Source organism: Rutidosis leptorrhynchoides, chromosome 1 (genome assembly GCF_046630445.1).
Source record: "Rutidosis leptorrhynchoides isolate AG116_Rl617_1_P2 chromosome 1, CSIRO_AGI_Rlap_v1, whole genome shotgun sequence".
Taxonomy (NCBI): Eukaryota; Viridiplantae; Streptophyta; class Magnoliopsida; order Asterales; family Asteraceae; genus Rutidosis; species Rutidosis leptorrhynchoides.
The window spans coordinates 533,601,300-533,619,433 of NC_092333.1; the positions used below are offsets into that span (position 1 = coordinate 533,601,300).

Below are 18,134 nucleotides of genomic sequence, written 5' to 3' on the forward strand. Positions count from 1 at the left end.
TTGGGTCAAGGAATTATTTAATACATTTACTCCGTAGTACATAACTATGCTTAATCGTTGGCAATTCTCAGCTAACTTTTGGGTGTAATAAGTACTATGTCATGTTATGCCATGTAAATCAGGTGTGTAATGAATAGCCAGCGTTAAAGTCGCAGGAAATTTTGAGCAGCAACGCGAGCCCCTCTATCCCTGCACTGCTTTGTCATGTAAATACGATGTGCGGTAAATAACTATCGTAATCGCATAGAATTATCATTCGATGTGTAGTAAATAACCATTATAATCGCATACAATTGTCAGCAGCGTAGCGCGCACCCCTCAATCTTGTTTAGAACATTTGTCTCTGATTAGTGTATTAAGCATGGTTACAATGCATGATGGTGTTCCAAATATGTACAAAACAAAATATGGCATGACCTTCAAGATATTACATAACATTAGTAATTAATAGCTAGAGTCTAATTTAGCATTTTTGAGAAGCTTGACTCAAACTTTTGACCCGTTGAAATAAAAAAAAGGGCAAATGACCCGCAATGATAACCTAAGTTACCCAATTTGACAATCAAGGTAACTACCAATTTGCCTAAGCTCGAAAACGATTTCAATTTTATTTTTATTCAAGAAAAAGATTACGATTTAAAAAAGTGTTAAATTGGAGTAATCTTCGTCAAATTAATTGACGATCGTTAGTCAAAAATACACGATCGATCCCTAAAGTTTCTTAAAAATTGTACCCATCATCCTCTTAATCATCTTCATTCCCACCACCACCACTATCACACTTTTCAAACTTGAAGCAACCAATAAAATAATCAATGTCAAAATAATTAAAAAACAATTTTTAAAAACCTCAACTTCTTTAACTTACGTTTTTTTGTTAAATTACTTAGTATTAAATATTTTTATGAACTGATTTAATTTGATTCATAATCCAAAACACGCAATTAATAGCGACATTGCTTTAGTAAAAAGTTAATCACAATACTTTCGCAAACTCCAGTTTTGATACACCTTTTCAACTGATATTTACGAGACTGGACATAAACAAATGTCAAATAAATTACTAAAGCGGAGTTGGGGCAAGAAGCGAGGTCGGATCCGGTCAGTAATAAAATGACGGTGGAGGTGGAATGTGGTGGTGGTCGATGTGTTCTTCAATTTTGTAGAATCCGGCAGCCAGAGGTGCTGGTCGATGGTGGCTCATGGAGACGGTTATGGAAACGAGCTCAAAACTCAACGAAAATTTATGAAAATCTACAGATAGTTGCACTTAAAACATTCAAACACATCTCCATTTTTATATTTTCCAAAATTAAACCCAAAATCGAAGAAAAAATCAATTTTTTTGTATGATATTTCCGGACAGAAAATTTCCGAGATCTCGATTTAAAATGAGAATTAGATCCTGAAATTTGAGGAAATGATCACAAGATGATGATGGATCTTTCTACCTTTTCAGATTTTATTAAAACACTTCGGAATCAAAACCCACCAAAAAGTCAAAGAAAGTCAGAGCTCAGTGCTAGAATTCGGTTTAATCGCTCGTCCAGACTATAATGTTGTATGCTAATGTTAGCACAACTTCAAGGGATAAAGTCCTATCAATGAAGAAGAAGCTACTCTTCCAAGGTAGTTTAAAATTTACCGTTGGCACTTGGGTAAAACCTTGGTTATTCTTAAAACAAAACCAACCTTCGTCATACTAACTCATAACTGAAAATATTCCTGAAAAGGTTTAACGTAGGCGTAAAACCATGTGCATTGCCTTTCAAAAAAAAAAAAAAAAAAAAAAAAAAAAAAAAAAAAAAAAAACCATGTGCATTGCACCATATATAAAACAAGGATAGATGACAAGCGATATCCAGCTCCAGCTGCCCAATCCCAATATTGAAATGTGCAAGAACAACCATGTAAAAGTTGGCCGGAGGAAGGCGCATATTTCGCCGCTCCATCACTTGGTCGTATATGGCAACTTTGCTCACGGGAGGATAGTTGGCGTGGTCTCGAGTGATGACACCACTGGTGTCAGCGCCTTGATAGGGGGATACCATGTAATCATGTATAAATTTAGGAGTAATGTCTGACGGAACAGACTTAACGTTACGCTGGTTAGTACTTGTGGCTTGAGAAAACATACTTTGAAGATAAAATATCTTGATTTAAAATATATAGAAAAACGAATAGACAGATAGAACTAGAAGAAAAAAGAGAGAAGAATGAGAAAAGAAAAAGGGTTTAGATAAATAAACCATGATAGTTAGATTAAAAAACCAGGTCAAATATAATGATTACATGATAATTACGATAATGATTATATCTTTCATTTTTAAATCATTTTTTCTACATAATAAAACTGAGTATTACAATACTCTATATTAAATCTTCAACAAATACTCAATATCTCTTTCATATTACTCTCTAATCATATCCAATCCATATTTAAAAATTTTAAACATAAATATATGAAAATAATTCTCCCATGTCCCATTCCCTACATCACTTTTTACGTTCCATTTTAAATAAATAAATAAATAAAATAACCTCAACTTAAAACTCAGTCATAGCTGAAGCCAAACCAACGTAAAACGTAATTGAAAAACATATATTTTAAATCGTAAAAAGTAAAAAGAAAAAAAATGCAATTTTAAAAAGAAAACGGCAAACCTAAGATATAAACCTGAAAAAGTAAACTAGAAACGTAACCTTAAAACCTAAACGAAAAACATATCCGTACACATAAGCAAAAAGCTTTTTGATATATATATATATATATATATATATATATATATATATATATATATATATATATATATATATATAGGGGCACGATCCATGGATAAGCTTAAAAGGAGTACAAACGGGATAAGCAAAATAAAAAAAAAAAAATTTGAATTTTTTTTACATTCATAAATCTGCATTAAAATGCACCTCTAATCAATTTTTTCATAAAAAAAAAGTTCAAAATCTTTCAAAAATCGATGATGAATGGTAAAATTAACCATCCATCGGGTTAATTTATCATTCATCTTGTTTACGATGAATGATAAAATTAATCAATGCTAAAAAAACCAGATGAATGGTTAAATTAACCATTCATCTGTTTTTTTATCATTCATCATAAACAGATGAATGGTTAAATTAACCATTCATCTGCTTTTTTGGCATTGATTAATTTTATCATTCATCGCGAACAAAAATGAATGATAATTAACCAGATGAATGGTTAATTTTACCATTCATCATCGATGTTTACCATTCATCATCGATGTTTACCATTCATCATCGATTTTCGAACGATCTTGTTAAAAAACTTTTTAAAATTTTTTCGTTTTCTTCTATTTGCATATTAAAGGATCGTTTTTTTAAAAAAAAAAAAATTTTGAAATTTTACTTATCCAGTTTTTGCCCCATTTAGTGCTTATCCATGGATTGGTCCACTATATATATATATATATATATATATATATATATATATATATATATATATATATATATATATATATATATATATATATATATATATATATATATATATATATATATATATATACTAGGTTTTTGAGCCCATGCGTTGCACGGGTGTGTAAAAATTCGTGCAAAAAATATAAATTGCAGTTCATATTGGTATGTATATATAGATACTAAAAAAATATGAAAAGTATAAGAATTATTTAAGAGCCCGTGTTGTTGACAAATTTTAAAAATTATGCGTTGAACGATGGGTAAAATAATCGAGGAAAATTAATTGATTTTTTCAAACAATTATTCTTTTAAGTTTAAAAGCTGGTGGTATTGATAAATTTTAAAAAAATCCTTTTGAGTTTAAGAGCTCGTGGTGTTGACGAATTATAAAAGTTCTTTTGAATTATAAAATACTGAATACTGATAAGACCATTTGTATCGGGGGTTAAACAACCCCGTTGAATCCGATTTGTCACCCCCAAAACACCGGAGCCTAGCCGTATCGCGGCGTTGTCGGCCCAAATTTTCGAGGCGTTTTCGTCGATCCAACATGAGGTCCAACGGCCGTTGAGGCCACGTGGCGTTTTGCAGTTGGTCAAAAAAATCTAGCCGTTGGGTCTAACAGCCGTTGGTAAAAAAAATGTAAAATATTTTTATATTTATCTATATATATACATACTCTATTTAATCAATCAGATAAGTAATCGCGGATATCATATTGCTGAAATCCGTCATCGCTACTCGAAGATGAAGCAACTTCTCTTGGCTAATCAGAAAGAGCGTAGATTTCATCCCTAAATTCGGTATAAATCGTAATTGCTTTCCTACGTACCAAAGCTTTTCCAATCAAAGCATAATAATCATGGTCATCTTCAAGTAGCGTGGCGGGAACTCCGGGTCTTTTGAAATACCATACTTGTCTGACTGGGTATGGTATGTCTTGATGGAGAACTGCAAGCAAACTAAAAAAATAACGATACTCACGTACATTAATATAATAATCACGTGTTGAGTCCGGTGTATAATTCATCAATCCTTGATCAAATTCACCTCCGTAATGAACTTTTACGCAAACATTCAACGGACCCATTTTGAAATTTGAGAGAAATTATATAGATTTTAAGGAGAAATGAAGTGTGTGTTATAGTTTGTGATGGGTGAGTGTTTATATTGGGAAAAATATAGCCGTTTGAAAAAAAAATAAAATAAAATAAAACTATTTAATAATAAAAATAAAATAAAACAAATAAATAAAATAAAAAAATACAAAATTAAATGTCACATCAGCATTTCACTAAAACTCACAACACCACCACTACTCCACTCAACAACATAACGCGTTTTAGTCATCAAAAAAGTCCAAAAAGTGCACAACACGAACTCACAATACCAACTACAACTACAAATGGTCTAAGGAACAAACTTTTGCCTCCAACTCATAAAATTGATTTTTAATTTAATTATTTATTTAAGCAAAATATAAATGTTAATGTAATGATTACTACAGTATGCATTACGAAGTATTTTGTTACTACATTACTACAGTACACATTACGGAGTATTTTGTTACTACCTCCGTCTCATTCCAATAGGGTAGTATTCCATTTTGGGCTGTCCCATTCTGATAGTCCACTTCTATAAATAGAAAGGAAAAAAGATATTTCATTGGTGGATCTGGAGAGAGAAGATATTTCATTGGTGGAGAAATAAAGTTAGTAGAATTTCCTAAAACTGCGTATTTTTTGTCTGTGGACTATTGGAATGAGACGGAGGGAGTACTACATTTACATTACAGTAAAGTATAATTAGAGTAAAATGAGTGGTTGTTGGGAAATGTGTAAGAATTGATACCAATTTCAAAGTAAAAATTCCAAAAAAATTAACTTACCCTTATTTTTTTTATACATACCGTTTCTCTCTCCTGGTTTATTTAAAAGTACCCAAAGAAAAAAGAAGTATTTATAAGACAAGGGAAGGAAGAAAGAGAAATAGGTTGAATCATTGCGGGATGTACACGTGTAAGTAGCCTAAAAGCAATAAAAAGGAAAGGCAAGAAAATGACAGTCGAAGTGACAGCTATTTGCTGTAATTATTGAAATGTCAGAAATAAATGTCACTTCATATTTAAGAAGGGACAAGTTCTACTACAGTTGAGTTCGACATCACGCGCCATACTTATGCATAATATCGAATTGGAGGACTTAATGATGCGCATACTCGCATGTTTCATATACATGCGTCACACTTGGCCAACACGCGACTAACATTGCATAATCAACAGATTGCTAAGTTAAAACGTGAGTGCGTTACCTATGACAAACCATTGTAGCACACTGGAAACAAGCGCGCTTACAAAGCTGACGCTAAGGATCATTTCTATGCTTGATCACTGATAGGCGTCACGTATCTGGAAACTTATAGGAATAATAACTACATGATTACAAAATGAAACTTACAGAGAAGTAAATACAATGCTTTTATTCATCTTGGATACATTTACCATAGAATGACTTAGTTTCTCCTTCGGTAACCGAGTGGCCTTACCCATCTGTCCTTCCTCATCCCAAATCGCTCAACGAACCAATCGTGATACCTTCCATATACAAAGTTCCCCAAAAGAGTTCCTATTACCAACCCACTTCCACAGCCTGTGAATACGACAACCCATCGATTATGTCACTTGGGAGGAGAGACTCGTACTCGTCGCTTGTTTGTGGAAGTGTTGATGACGTTGAACCTTGACAATCATTGGATAATGGTTTTCCACACAGTAGAGGGTTACCCACGTAAGAGTAGTTTTCAAATGTATTGAATTGTTCTCCGTCTGGTACGCGCCCTTCGAGATGGTTGAATGACACGTTGAACATGGCAAGGAAGCCAAGTTGCAATAATTCTCGAGGAATTACTCCAGATAGCTCATTATGGGAGAGATCTAAAGATTCAAGATTTTTTAGGTTCCCCAATGACGGTAAAACGTAACCCGTAAGATGGTTGTTGGAAAGATTAAGCGACTGAAGGCCTTGAAGATCTGTGATTGATTGTGGGATCTCTCCTTCAAAACTGTTACAAGAGAGGTCAACTGCTGTAAATATTGTTAAGATCCTTGGGTACTCTCTTTTTACACCTTTGTAGATTAACGTCATCGAGTATGGAAATTCATCTGGCATAAATGCTAATATAGAGATCTCGAATCCCATATTAGATGATTTTCCAGCATAAACAGATTTCATTGCCTTCCAAATCTTGAAATAGTTGTCAGGCAGTCGACCACTGAAGCCATTATTCGAAAGGTCCAAGATCCGTAACTTGGGGAACTCCGACCTCAAAATAGATGGATTTTGGATTACTCCGAAAAATTTGTTGGATCTTAAGATAAGCACTTGAAGCTCAGTAAGAGTTCCTAACCAAAACGGGAATACACCATCAAAAGAGTTATCTCCAATGTTGAGAACCTGCAAGTTAGTACAATTAGCTAATGATTTTGGTAATGGACCAGTAAATTGATTTTCACTCAAATCAATCATCTTCAACTGGCTTTCATGTGTAAATATACTCGTCATACTACCATGAAATTTATTCTGTTGCAGACCCAAATAAATCAGTGACTTGCTAAAGTTGCTCCCTAAACATGTAGGAAGGGTTCCAGTCAAGCTGTTAGAAGACAACTCTAGCAATATAAGGGATTCCGCTTGACAAATCAATGGAGGTATCTCTCCTATCATGTTATTGTATGAGACATCATAAAAGAGTGTTGTCTCTGGAGGAATTGGGAGTGGCCCACTAATGTAATTATTATTAATTCGAAATTCTTCTAAACGAACCCAAGGGAGAAAATGAGGATGTTGATGAAATCCAGTGATGAAGTTGTATGAAAGATCAACATAAGACATTGTTTCTGGACTGTTATCTGAAATCCACTCAGGTATGAGACCATCAATGATGTTGTTGCAAAGATTTAACCCTACCAAGTTCTTGTGGAAGCGGAGGAAGGCGGGGAATTCTTTTAAGTTGCAAGATTCCAGTTGTAAGTCTGTAAGTGCTGGTAAGGGGTCGTCGGTGTAGTTATCGGTGATGACAAATGATATTCCATTTAAATTCAAACTTTCTAGTGTTCCTAGTCCAACGAACATGTCTAGGTCTACACTGCCGATAAAATTGTTATCACTTAGGTCAACTAATTGTAGGTTTTTCAACTTGGAAAGCGCTCTGGGTATTGTACCGTTGAGCTGATTATCATGAAGATCTAAAGTGGTTAGTTGGGTGAGGTTCGTAAACGAAGATGGGATACCGCCAAAAATAAAATTTTGTGCCATTGTGACAAGACTAAGTTTGGTTAAGTTTGCAAGAGACGGTAGGAGCTCTTGGTGTATATTCATAGACACTAGATAGAGCTTTTCAAGGCTGGTCAGTTTGCCAATCCAATGGTAATCACATCCCTTCTCGAAATTGTTGCCAGTAAGCTCTAAAGTCGTGAGTTTCGACAGACTTGCCAATGAAGGAACTTGACCTGTGAATTTGTTTCGTCGAAGACTCAACAAAGTGAGTTGTGTCAAGTTAGAGAGTGAACCTGGAATGCTCCCCGAGAAAAAGGAATCACCAAGTAACAGCAACACCAAGTGATTTAGGTTACTTATGGATTCTGGTATTATCCCATAAAAACCTGTATTCGTCAGATCCAGAAGCTCGAGTAAGGTGTCGTTACGAAACTCAGACAAGGAACCGGATAGGTCGGGATTCTCTGCCAATCTAACATATTTCAGCTTCGGCAAGTGAAGTATTTCTGCTGGAAATTTACCTTGAAGCTGACAATCTCTGAAATTGATTGACGTCAAGGAAGAAAAATTGGCCAAAAATTCTGGTACGGAAGAACCGATGCTCACATGCCTGAGATGGAGTTTGTCAAGTCTAGTCAAGTCTTGCAACATGCTAGTACTTTGAAGCTTTAGTGAATTAAATGACAAATCCAAAACAGACAATTGGATTAAATGTGAGATTTCATTAGGGATTTCGCCACTGAATCCCGAATGAGAAAGATCAAGGCTTCTTAACTGCTTTAGACGAGCAATTTCAGATGGGATTTGAGATTCAGCGAAATTGTTCATCGAGAGGTTGAGCTTTCGAAGATGAACAAGGTTAAACAGAGTACTATTTGACCTGATGGGTCCACGAATTGAGCTTTGGCTCAAGTCAAGCTCGATCACACGGCGACCAATATTATTGCTACACACCACACCATCCCACAAACAACAATCAGAAGAACCGTTATTGCTAATTGTGGGTCTTCGCCAAGAATCTAACTTTTGAAGGCCACCGTTAAAAGAAGCAGTGTAATTTTGATGAAGAATGGTTTGCTTAAATTGAAACAAAGCTAAACACTCTCCATCATGGCTTATCAACGATGAAGATGATGCAGTGGGTGTGATCAGGAGGACTAATAATAACAAGTATACAAATGAACTCATAATAGGCATTGAGTTGAAAGCCATGAAGAGATGATATTTTTATTTGATTATTTTTGGAGGTGCGATGTTCCTTATATATAAAGAGAGTGCAGGCGTATGCTTAACGTTCAGTTACCCTATATATCATTTTTTCCATGAGTTAAATCGCCCGAGTTAACCGTTCACAAACTAACATGTCATAGTCAAATATTTCTACACAAAATATATGGTCAAAACTATGTCATGCTGCTCTATCAAGATCAATCTAATAATATAATAATAATATATAGTATAAATAGTAATAGTAATAATAATAAATATAAATATAAATATAAATAATAATAATAATAATAATAACATTATTATTATTATTATTATTATTATTATTATTATTATTATTATTATTATTATTATTATTATTATTATTATTATTAGTTGTACTAATCGTCGACATGATATAGACGGAAACTATTTATCGTAGTCTCTTTAAAACGTTTTCGTTTTTATATACATTTTGTTTCAACTTTATTTTTATAAGCTTTAAAGAAGTTTATATGTATTATTTCTTTTATTTTTTTTTATTTGTTAGTATCAACCGCCGATTTACGAATTGTAATTACAAAGATATAGAGCAAAATTAATTTCCGTAGCGATGCGCGGGCTATTTTTCCACTCGTTATAACCAAATAAGAAATGCACACTTCGTGGAAATTTAGGAGGAGTGAATCTTTATTTCTGTGGGCATCGAGTTTAAGGCCCACCACTCAATAACTTAATTGACTCACCAATTTATTAAACACCGGAAGAAAATAGGCGATCATATATTATTAGAGCATGAGAAATAAATTTTTAACACCGAACTCGGTGTTCAATTCAGATAATAGTGAGATTTAACACTGAAGTCAAAACAGAAAAAATCGTTCAATATTCAACTTATTATTTAATTATTTTTAATACTTTTAATAAAAAATTTAATTATTATTATTTCATTCCATACAAATCATTTTATCTATTATTATTTAATTTATTTAATAAAAAAGTTATATAAAATATATTTGATCCAACATGTAAAAAAATGGCACATATTTTTTTTTTAAAAAATGGCCAAACTTTTTGGCCCAACTATGTGGCCCAACTTTTAACCTATCTTCTTCCTCCTATCACCACCCCCAAATACGTACCTGAAAAAAAAAAAATTCGTTGCATATTCAACGTCGCCTGGGCAACGGTGGAAGAAAATGGTTAACGGCGGCGGCGATTTAACGTCGGAAGGGAGTGGGAGGTGTCGACGTGCCCGACGTCGGATTGGGACGACGGCGAAAAACACTGTCGACTCCATGTACTCTTAGAAAAACAAGCAGGTTCAATGTGCAAAAAATACCTCAAAGTTTAAAGTCTACTCATTGTTCAAAGACAATTATGAAATCCAACAATCAAAAGTTAACTCATCATCTAAACCCAATATAATACATTATCACGTAAGGGCAATCACCGGATAGGAAGTATGGAAACGGGTCAATACCACCGGATAGGAAGTATGGAAACGGGTCAATACCACGACCAAAACCACCGAAAACTCCAACTAACATTACCCTCCATACAAACAAATCGAGTTGTGATAATGTACTACATAGGTACAGATGATGAAGTAAAAACCTATGATTATAAGATTCACGTCATTTAAAAGGGCAAATGGCCCGAAAGGGTAACCTATATTGTCAAATTTGACAATCAAGGTAACCCCCAATTTCACTAAGCCTAAAAAGGAATCAATTTTAATTTTTGCGCAGTAAAAGGATTGCGTGTTCTAATTTTTTAAAATTGAGGTAATTTTTGTCAATGTGGACAATTTTTATTTAAAAAAATTCCACATGTATTTACCACCTGTACTTCTTTTTTTCACCTATATTCTTTTTTATCTTAGTTTAACACTTAAATAAAGAAACAATAAACTTGTTTATCTATGATTTTGATTTGGAACGAATTTTCAAAAAGTAAAAATGCAGTTATGTTCTAAATCTCATCTTGATTGTTTATGCAAATTTTCACATCCTAAATCGATGAATCGAGCATGAATCTGAAGGTCAAAATTCGTATTAAAAAGTCAACAGATTCTTCTTCCTTTAAATTCGAAAGAGATGTTTCGATTCAGGTTCTGTTAAAGATCGAAGAAGCATATGGATGTGATTTACAACGTTTTTCATTAAGAAGAAATCATCTAAAAAGCAACGGATTTCGATTTTGATTCATAGGTTCATGAAGAACAACCGCTAGCAGATTCATCATTTGATTTCCAATTTTGTTGATGCTTTTGGATCGTAATCTTCACAAAATATCCTAATCGCTGCATAAGGAATATGTTCCAATCGATTTTATGTATTAATTCAAAAAACTTCAACTTTTGAAAAATTTCACTAAGAACAGAGCATTAGAAACTTAAAACCCAATTAATTGATTCATTGATTCATGTAATTTCGCTGATTTCTTTAAAACACAAAGGTTCGATTATGGTTTCCTACATCTTCTGTTTCATTGATTATGTAATTTCGTTGATTTCTTTAAAACTGAGTTCCAAGGTGAAATGTCCCGTTCTTATTGATTAAAAACGTTCAATATTAATTGATTTCGTTACGAGGTTTTGACCTCTATATGAGACGTTTTTCAAAGACTGCATTCATTTTTAAAACAAACCATAACCTTTATTTCATAGATAAAGGTTTTAAAAAGCTTTACGTAGATTATCAAATAATGATAATCTAAAATATCCTGTTTACACACGACCATTACATAATGGTTTACAATACAAATATGTTACAACAAAATAAGTTTCTTGAATGCAGTTTTTACACAATATCATACAAGCATGGACTCCAAATCTCATCCTTATTTAAGTATGCGACAGCGGAAGCTCTTAATAATCACCTGAGAATAAACATGCTTAAAACGTCAACAAAAATGTTGGTGAGTTATAGGTTTAACCTATATATATCAAATCATAATAATAGACCACAAGATTTCATATTTCAATACATATCCCATACATAGAGATAAAAATCATTCATATGGTGAACACCTGGTAACCGACATTAACAAGATGCATATATAAAAATATCCCCATCATTCCGGGACACCTTTCGGATATGATATAAATTTCGAAGTACTAAAGCATCCGGTACTTTGGATGGGGTTTGTTAGGCCCAATAGATCTATCTTTAGGATTCGCGTCAATTAGGGTGTCTGTTCCCTAATTCTTAGATTACCAGACTTAATAAAAAGGGGCATATTCGATTTCGATAATTCAACCATTGAATGTAGTTTCACGTACTTGTGTCTATTTTGTAAATCATTTATAAAACCTGCATGTATTCTCATCCCAAAAATATTAGATTTTAAAAGTGGGACTATAACTCACTTTCACAGATTTTTACTTCGTCGGGAAGTAAGACTTGGCCACTGGTTGATTCACGAACCTATAACAATATATACATATATATCAAAGTATGTTCAAAATATATTTACAACACTTTTAATATATTTTGATGTTTTAAGTTTATTAAGTCAGCTGTCCTCGTTAGTAACCTACAACTAGTTGTCCACAGTTAGATGTACAGAAATAAATCGATAAATATTATCTTGAATCAATCCACAACCCAGTGTATACGTATCTCAGTATTGATCACAACTCAAACTATATATATTTTGAAATCAACCTCAACCCTGTATAGCTAACTCCAACATTCATATATAGAGTGTCTATGGTTGTTCCGAAATATATATAGATGTGTCGACATGATAGGTCGAAACATTGTATACGTGTCTATGGTATCTCAAGATTACATAATATACAATACAAGTTGATTAAGTTATGGTTGGAATAGATTTGTTACCAATTTTCACGTAGCTAAAATGAGAAAAATTATCCAATCTTGTTTTACCCATAACTTCTTCATTTTAAATCCGTTTTGAGTGAATCAAATTGCTATGGTTTCATATTGAACTCTATTTTATGAATATAAATAGAAAAAGTTTAGGTTTATAGTCGGAAAAATAAGTTACAAGTCGTTTTTGTAAAGGTAGTCATTTCAGTCGAAAGAACGACGTCTAGATGACCATTTTAGAAAACATACTTCCACTTGGAGTTTAACCATAATTTTTGGATATAGTTTCATGTTCATAATAAAAATCATGCTCTCAGAATAACAACTTTTAAATCAAATTTTATCATAGTTTTTAATTAACTAACCCAAAACAGCCCGCAGTGTTACTACGACGGCGTAAATCCGGTTTTACGGTGTTTTTCGTGTTTCCATGTTTTAAATCATTAAGTTAGCATATCATATAGATATAGAACATGTGTTTAGTTGATTTTAAAAGTCAAGTTAGAAGGATTAACTTTTGTTTGCGAACAAGTTTTGAATTAACTAAACTATGTTCTAGTGATTACAAGTTTAAACCTTCGAATAAGATAGCTTTATATGTATGAATCGAATGATGTTATGAACATCATTACTACCTTAAGTTCCTTGGATAAACCTACTGGAAAAGAGAAAAATGGATCTAGCTTCAACGGATCCTTGGATGGCTCGAAGTTCTTGAAGCAGAATCATGACACGAAAACAAGTTCAAGTAAGATCATCACTTGAAATAAGATTGTTATAGTTATAGAAATTGAACAAAAGTTTGAATATGATTATTACCTTGTATTAGAATGATAACCTACTGTAAGAAACAAAGATTTCTTGAGGTTGGATGATCACCTTACAAGATTGGAAGTGAGCTAGCAAACTTGAAAGTATTCTTGATTTTATGTAACTAGAACTTGTAGAATATATGAAGAACACTTAGAACTTGAAGATAGAACTTGAGAGAGATCAATTAGATGAATAAAATTGAAGAATGAAAGTGTTTGTAGGTGTTTTTGGTCGTTGGTGTATGGATTAGATATAAAGGATATGTAATTTTGTTTTCATGTAAATAAGTCATGAATGATTACTCATATTTTTGTAATTTTATGAGATATTTCATGCTAGTTGCCAAATGATGGTTCCCACATGTGTTAGGTGACTCACATGGGCTGCTAAGAGCTGATCATTGGAGTGTATATACCAATAGTACATACATCTAAAAGCTGTGTATTGTACGAGTACGAATACGGGTGCATACGAGTAGAATTGTTGATGAAACTGAACGAGGATGTAATTGTAAGCATTTTTGTTAAGTAGAAGTATTTTGATAAGTGTATTGAAGTCTTTCAAAAGTGTATAAATACATATTAAAACACTACATGTATATACATTTTAACTGAGTCGTTAAGTCATCGTTAGTCGTTACATGTAAGTGTTGTTTTGAAACCTTTAGGTTAACGATCTTGTTAAATGTTGTTAACCCAATGTTTATAATATCAAATGAGATTTTAAATTATTATATTATCATGATATTATCATGTATGAATATCTCTTAATATGATATATATATACATTAAATTTCTTTACAACGATAATCGTTACATATATGTCTCGTTTAAAAATCATTAAGTTAGTAGTCTTGTTTTTACATATGTAGTTCATTGTTAATATACTTAATGATATGTTTACTTATCATAGTATCATGTTAACTATATATATATCCATATATATGTCATCATATAGTTTTTACATGTTTTAACGTTCGTGAATCACCGGTCAACTTGGGTGGTCAATTGTCTATATGAAACATATTTCAATTAATCAAGTCTTAACAAGTTTGATTGCTTAACATGTTGGAAACATTTAATCATGTAAATATCAATCTCAATTAATATATATAAACATGGAAAAGTTCGGGTCACTACAGTACCTACCCGTTAAATAAATTTCGTCCCGAAATTTTAAGCTGTTGAAGGTGTTGACAAATCTTCTGGAAATAGATGCGGGTATTTCTTCTTCATCTGATCTTCACGCTCCCAGGTGAACTCGGGTCCTCTACGAGCATTCCATAGAACCTTAACAATTGGTATCTTGTTTTGCTTAAGTTTTTTAACCTCACGATCCATTATTTCGACGGGTTCTTCGATGAATTGAAGTTTTTCGTTGATTTGGATTTCATCTAACGGAATAGTGAGATCTTCTTTAGAAAAACATTTCTTCAAATTCGAGACGTGGAAAGTGTTATGTACAGCCGCGAGTTGTTGAGGTAACTCAAGTCGGTAAGCTACTGGTCCGACACGATCAATAATCTTGAATGGTCCAATATACCTTGGATTTAATTTCCCTCGTTTACCAAATCGAACAACGCCTTTCCAAGGTGCAACTTTAAGCATGACCATCTCTCCAATTTCAAATTCTATATCTTTTCTTTTAATGTCAGCGTAGCTCTTTTGTCGACTTTGGGCAGTTTTCAACCGTTGTTGAATTTGGATGATCTTCTCGGTAGTTTCTTGTATAATCTCTGGACCCGTAATCTGTGTATCCCCCACTTCACTCCAACAAATCGGAGACCTGCACTTTCTACCATAAAGTGCTTCAAATGGCGTCATCTCAATGCTTGAATGGTAGCTGTTGTTGTAGGAAAATTCTGCTAAAGGTAGATGTCGATCCCAACTGTTTCCGAAATCAATAACACATGCTCGTAGCATATCTTCAAGCGTTTGTATCATCCTTTCGCTCTGCCCATCAGTTTGTGGATGATAGGCAGTACTCATGTCTAGACGAGTTCATAATGCTTGCTGTAATGTCTGCCAGAATCTTGAAATAAATCTGCCATCCCTATCAGAGATAATAGAGATTGGTATTCCATGTCTGGAGACGACTTCCTTCAAATACAGTCGTGCTAACTTCTCCATCTTGTCATCTTCTCTTATTGGCAGGAAGTGTGTTGATTTGGTGAGACGATCAACTATTACCCAAATAGTATCAAAACCACTTGCAGTCCTTGGCAATTTAGTGATGAAATCCATGGTAATGTTTTCCCATTTCCATTCCGGGATTTCAGGTTGTTGAAGTAGACCTGATGGTTTCTGATGCTCAGCTTTGACCTTAGAACACATCAAACATTCTCCTACGTATTTAGCAACATCGCCTTTCATACCCGGCCACCAAAAATGTTTCTTGAGATCCTTGTACATCTTCCCCGTTCTAGGATGTATTGAGTATCTGGTTTTATGAGCTTCTCTAAGTACCATTTCTCTCATATCTCCAAATTTTGGTACTCAAATCCTTTCAGCCCTATACCGGGTTCCGTCTTCCTGAATATTAAGATGCTTCTCCGATCCTTTGGGTATTTCAACCTTTAAATTTCCCTCTTTTAAAACTCCTTGTTGCGCCTCCTTTATTTGAGTAGTAAGGTTATTATGAATCATTATATTCATAGATTTTACTCGAATGGGTTCTCTGTCCTTCCTGCTCAAGGCATCGGCTACCACATTTGCCTTCCCAGGGTGGTAACGAATCTCAAAGTCGTAATCATTCAATAATTCAATCCACCTACGCTGCCTCATATTCAGTTGTTTCTGATTAAATATGTGTTGAAGACTTTTGTGGTCGGTATATATAATACTTTTAACCCCATATAAGTAGTGCCTCCAAGTCTTTAATGCAAAAACAACCGCGCCTAATTCCAAATCATGCGTCGTATAATTTTGTTCGTGAATCTTCAATTGTCTAGACGCATAAGCAATCACCTTCGTTCGTTGCATTAATACACAACCGAGACCTTGCTTTGATGCGTCACAATAAATCACAAAATCATCATTCCCTTCAGGCAATGACAATATAGGTGCCGTAGTTAGCTTTTTCTTCAATAACTGAAACGCTTTCTCTTGTTCATCATTCCATTCAAATTTTTTCCCTTTATGCGTTAATGCAGTCAAGGGTTTTGCTATTCTGGAAAAGTCTTGGATGAACCTTCTGTAGTAACCAGCTAGTCCTAAAAACTGGCGTATGTGTTTCGGAGTTTTCGGGGTTTCCCACTTTTCAACAGTTTCTATCTTTGCCGGATCCACCTTAATACCTTCTTTGTTCACTATGTGACCGAGGAATTGAACTTCTTCCAACCAAAATGCACACTTTGAAAACTTAGCGTACAATTCTTCCTTCCTCAATACTTCTAACACCTTTCTCAAATGTTCACCGTGTTCTTGGTCATTCTTTGAGTAAATAAGTATGTCATCAATGAAAACAATGACAAACTTGTCAAGGTATGGTCCACACACTCGGTTCATAAGGTCCATGAACACAGCTGGTGCATTAGTTAAACCAAACGGCATGACCATAAACTCGTAATGACCGTAACGTGTTCTGAAAGCAGTCTTTGGAATATCATCTTCTTTCACCCGCATTTGATGATACCCGGAACGTAAGTCAATCTTTGAATAAACAGACGAGCCTTGTAGTTGATCAAATAAGTCGTCGATTCTCAGTAGTGGGTAGCGGTTCTTGATGGTAAGTTTGTTCAACTCTCGGTAGTCGATACACAACCTGAATGTACCATCTTTCTTCTTGACAAACAAAACAGGAGCTCCCCACGGTGATGTGCTTGGTCGAATGAAACCACGCTCTAAAAGTTCTTGTAATTGGCTTTGCAGTTCTTTCATCTCGCTGGGTGCGAGTCTGTAAGGAGCACGAGCTATTGGTGCAGCTCCTGGTGCAAGATCTATTTGAAATTCAACGGATCGATGTGGGGGTAATCCCGGTAATTCTTTTGAAAATACATCGGGAAATTCTTTTGCAATGGGAACATCATTGATGCTCTTTTCTTCAGTTTGTACTTTCTCGACGTGTGCTAGAACAGCATAGCAACCTTTTCTTATTAGTTTTTGTGCCTTCAAATTACTAATAAGATGTAGCTTCGTGTTGCCCTTTTCTCCGTACACCATTAAGGGTTTTCCTTTTTCTCGTATAATGCGAATTGCATTTTTGTAACAAACGATCTCTGCTTTCACTTCTTTCAACCAGTCCATACCGATTATCACATCAAAACTCCCTAACTCTACTGGTATCAAATCAATCTTAAATGTTTCGCTAACCAGTTTAATTTCTCGATTCCGACATATATTATCTGCTGAAATTAATTTACCATTTGCTAATTCGAGTAAAAATTTACTATCCAAAGGCGTCAATGGACAACTTAATTTAGCACAAAAATCTCTACTCATATAGCTTCTATCCGCACCCGAATCAAATAAAACGTAAGCAGATTTATTGTCAATAAGAAACGTACCCGTAACAAGCTCCGGGTCTTCCTGTGCCTCTGCCA

At 34.0% G+C, this 18,134-nt stretch overlaps 1 pseudogene; it reads right to left on the reverse strand.

The window, feature by feature from the left end:
- Positions 1–5,475: 5,475 nt before the first annotated feature.
- On the reverse strand, positions 5,476–8,988 carry LOC139877611 (receptor-like protein 49; annotated as a pseudogene).
- Positions 8,989–18,134: the final 9,146 nt, after the last annotated feature.